Here is a 4,487-nt window from a genome sequence, read left to right as displayed (position 1 = left end):
GGTTGGAGGGTTGGAGGGATGGAGGGTTGGAGGGTTGGTGGGTTGGAGGGTTGGAGGGTTGGTGGGTTGGAGGGTTGGAGGGTTGGTGGGTTGGAGGGTTGGAGGGATGGTGGGTTGGAGGGTTGGAGGGTTGGAGGGTTGGTGGGTTGGAGGGATGGTGGGTTGGAGGGTTGGAGGGTTGGAGGGATGGTGGGTTGGAGGGTTGGAGGGATGGAGGGTTGGAGGGTTGGAGGGATGGTGGGTTGGATGGTTGGAGGGTTGGAGGGATGGTGGGTTGGAGGGTTGGAGGGTTGGAGGGTTGGTGGGTTGGAGGGTTGGAGGGATGGAGGGTTGGAGGGTTGGAGGGTTTGTGGGTTGGAGGGTTGGAGGGTTGGAGGGATGGAGGGTTGGAGGGTTGGAGGGTCGGTGGGTTGGAGGGTCGGAGGGTCGGTGGGTTGGAGGGTTTAAGGGATGGAGGGTTGGAGGGTTGGAGGGTTGGTGGGTTGGAGGGATGGTGGGTTGGAGGGTTGGAGGGTTGGAGGGATGGAGGGATGCAGGGTTGGAGGGTTGGAGGGATGGAGGGTTGGAGGGATGGAGGGTTGGAGAGTTGGAGGGTTGGTGGGTTGGAGGGTTGGAGGGTTGGAGGGTTGGAGGGATGGAGGGTTGGAGAGTTGGAGGGTTGGTGGGTTGGAGGGTTGGAGGGATGGAGGGTTGGAGGGTTGGAGGGATGGTGGGTTGGAGGGTTGGAGGGTTGGTGGGTTGGAGGGTTGGAGGGTTGGAGGGATGGAGGGTTGGAGGGTTGGAGGGTTGGAGGGATGGTGGGTTGGAGGGTTGTTGGGTTGGAGGGTTGGAGGGTTGGTGGGTTGGAGGGTTGGAGGGTTGGTGGGTTGGTGGGTTGGAGGGTTGGAGGGTTGGTGGGTTGGAGGGTTGGAGGGATGGAGGGTTGGTGGGTTGGAGGGTTGGTGGGTTGGAGGGTTGGAGGGTTGGAGGGTTGGAGGGTTGGAGGGTTTAAGGGATGGAGGGTTGGAGGGTTGGAGGGTTTAAGGGTTGGAGGGTTGGAGGGTTGGAGGGATGGTGGGTTGGAGGGTTGGAGGGATGGTGGGTTGGAGGGTTGGAGGGTTGGTGGGTTGGAGGGTTGGAGGGTTGGAGGGATGGAGGGTTGGAGGGTTGGTGGGTTGGAGGGTTGGAGGGTTGGAGGGATGGAGGGATGGAGGGTTGGAGGGTTGGAGGGTTGGAGGGTTGGAGGGTTGGAGGGATGGAGGGTTGAAGGGTTGGAGGGTTGGAGGGATGGTGGGTTGGAGGGTTGGAGGGTTGGTGGGTTGGAGGGTTGGAGGGTTGGAGGGTTGGTGGGTTGGAGGGTTGGAGGGTTGGTGGGTTGGAGGGTTGGAGGGTTGGTGGGTTGGAGGGTTGGAGGGTTGGTGGGTTGGAGGGTTGGAGGGATGGAGGGTTGGTGGGTTGGAGGGTTGGAGGGTTGGTGGGTTGGAGGGTTGGTGGGTTGGAGGGTTGGAGGGATGGAGGGTTGGTGAGTTGGAGGGTTGGAGGGTTGGTGGGTTGGAGGGATGGAGGGTTGGAGGGTTGGAGAGTTGGAGGGTTTAAGGGTTGGAGGGTTGGAGGGTTGGTGGGTTTGAGGGTTGGAGGGTTGGAGGGATGGAGGGTTGGAGGGATGGAGGGTTGGAGGGATGGAGGGTTGGAGGGTTTAAGGGTTGGAGGGTTGGAGGGTTGGTGGGTTGGAGGGTTGGAGGGTTGGTGGGTTGGAGGGTTGGAGGGATGGAGGGTTGGTGGGTTTAAGGGATGGAGGGTTGGAGGGTTTAAGGGTTGGAGGGTTGGAGGGTTGGAGGGATGGTGGGTTGGAGGGTTTAAGGGTTGGAGGGATGGAGGGTTGGAGGGATGGTGGGTTGGAGGGTTGGAGGGTTGGAGGGATGGTGGGTTGGAGGGTTGGAGGGATGGAGGGTTGGAGGGTTGGAGGGATGGTGGGTTTAAGGGTTGGAGGGTTGGTGGGTTGGAGGGATGGAGGGTTGGAGGGTTGGAGGGTTGGAGGGTTTAAGGGATGGAGGGTTGGAGGGTTGGTGGGTTGGAGGGTTGGAGGGATGGAGGGTTGGAGGGTTGGAGGGTTGGAGGTTTGGAGGGTTGGAGGGTTGGAGGGTTGGAGGGATGGTGGGTTGGAGGGTTGGAAGGTTGGTGGGTTGGAGGGTTGGAGGGTTGGAGGGTTGGTAGGTTGGAGGGTTGGAGGGATGGAGGGTTGGAGGGATGGTGGGTTGGAGGGTTGGAGGGTTGGCGGGATGGTGGGTTGGAGGGTTGGAGGGATGGAGGGTTGGAGGGTTGGAGGGATGGAGGGTTGGAGGGTTGGAGGGTTGGAGGTTTGGAGGGTTGGTGGGTTGGAGGGTTGGAGGGTTGGAGGGTTGGTGGGTTGGAGGGTTGGAGGGATGGAGGGTTGGAGGGTTGGAGGGTCGGTGGGTTGGAGGGTTGGAGGGATGGAGGGTTGGAGGGAAGGAGGTTTGGAGGGTTGGAGGGTTGGTGGGTTGGAGGGTTGGAGGGTTGGAGGGATGGAGGGTTGGAGGGTTGGAGGGATGGTGGGTTGGAGGGTTGGAGGGTTGGTGGGTTGGAGGGTTGGTGGGTTGGAGGGTTGGTGGGTTGGAGGGTTGGAGGGTTGGAGGGTTGGAGGGTTGGTGGGTTGGAGGGTTGGAGGGTTGGAGGGTTTAAGGGATGGAGGGTTGGAGGGTTGGTGGGTTGGAGGGTTGGAGGGATGGAGGGTTGGAGGGTTGGAGGGTTGGAGGGATGGAGGGTTGGAGGGATGGAGGGTTGGAGGGTTGGAGGGTTGGTGGGGTGGAGGGTTGGAGGGATGGAGGGTTGGAGGTTTGGAGGGTTGGAGGGATGGTGGGTTGGAGGGTTTAAGGGATGGAGTGTTGGAGGGTTGGAGGGTTGGTGGGTTGGAGGGTTGGAGGGTTGGTGGGTTGGAGGGTTGGAGGGTTGGAGGGATGGAGGGTTGGAGGGATGGAGGGTTGTAGGGTTGGAGGGTTGGTGGGTTGGAGGGATGGTGGGTTGGAGGGTTGGAGGGTTGGAGGGATGGAGGGTTGGAGGGTTGGAGGGTTGGAGGGCTGGTGGGTTGGAGGGTTGGAGGGATGGAGGGTTGGAGGGTTGGTGGGTTGGAGGGTTGGAGGGATGGAGGGATGGTGGGTTGGAGGGTTGGTGGGTTGGAGGGTTGGAGGGATGGAGGGTTGGAGGGATGGAGGGTTGGAGGGTTGGAGGGTTGGTGGGTTGGAGGGTTGGAGGGATGGAGGGTTGGAGGGTTGGAGGGATGGTGGGTTGGAGGGTTGGAGGGATGGAGGGTTGGTGAGTTGGAGGGTTGGAGGGTTGGTGGGTTGGAGGGATGGAGGGTTGGAGGGTTGGAGGGTTGGAGGGTTTAAGGGTTGGAGGGTTGGAGGGTTGGTGGGTTTGAGGGTTGGAGGGTTAGAGGGATGGAGGGTTGGAGGGATGGAGGGTTGGAGGGTTGGAGGGTTGGAGGGTTGGAGATTTGGATTGATGGAGGGTTGGAGGGTTGGAGGGATGGTGGGTTGGAGGGTTGGAGGGTTGGTGGGTTGGAGGGTTGGAGGGTTGGAGGGTTGGAGGGATGGTGGGTTGGAGGGTTGGAGGGTTGGTGGGTTGGAGGGTTGGAGGGTTGGAGGGTTGGTGGGTTGGAGGGTTGGAGGGTTGGTGGGTTGGAGGGTTGGAGGGTTGGTGGGTTGGAGGGTTGGAGGGTTGGTGGGTTGGAGGGTTGGAGGGTTGGAGGGTTGGTGGGTTGGAGGGATGGAGGGTTGGAGGGTTGGAGGGTTGGAGGGTTTAAGGGATGGAGGGTTGGAGGGTTTAAGTTTTGGAGGGTTGGAGGGTTGGAGGGATGGTGGGTTGGAGGGTTTAAGGGTTGCAGGGATGGAGGGTTGGAGGGATGGTGGGTTGGAGGGTTGGAGGGATGGAGGGTTGGAGGGTTGGAGGGTTGGAGGGTTGGAGGTTTGGAGGGTTGGAGGGATGGTGGGTTGGAGGGTTGGAGGGTTGGTGGGTTGGAGGGTTGGAGGGTTGGAGGGTTGGTAGGTTGGAGGGTTGGAGGGATGGAGGGTTGGAGGGATGGTGGGTTGGAGGGTTGGAGGGTTGGCGGGATGGTGGGTTGGAGGGTTGGAGGGTTGGAGGGATGGTGGGTTGGAGGGTTGGAGGGTTGGTGGGTTGGAGGGTTGGAGGGTTGGTGGGTTGGAGGGTTGGAGGGTTGGTGGGTTGGAGGGTTGGAGGGTTGGTGGGTTGGAGGGTTGGAGGGTTGGTGGGTTGGAGGGTTGGAGGGATGGAGGGTTGGTGGGTTGGAGGGTTGGAGGGTTGGTGGGTTGGAGGGTTGGAGGGATGGAGGGTTGGAGGGTTGGAGGGTTTAAGGGATGGAGGGTTGGAGGGTTGGAGTGTTTAAGGATTGGAGGGTTGGAGGGATGGTGGGTTGGAGGGTTTAAGGGTTGGAGGGATGGAGGGTTGGAGGGATGGTGGGTTGGAGGGTTGGA

The sequence above is a fragment of the Salvelinus fontinalis genome, chromosome 31, assembly GCF_029448725.1.
Source record: "Salvelinus fontinalis isolate EN_2023a chromosome 31, ASM2944872v1, whole genome shotgun sequence".
In the NCBI taxonomy this organism is placed as follows: domain Eukaryota; kingdom Metazoa; phylum Chordata; class Actinopteri; order Salmoniformes; family Salmonidae; genus Salvelinus; species Salvelinus fontinalis.
This window is presented reverse-complemented; position numbering follows the sequence as displayed.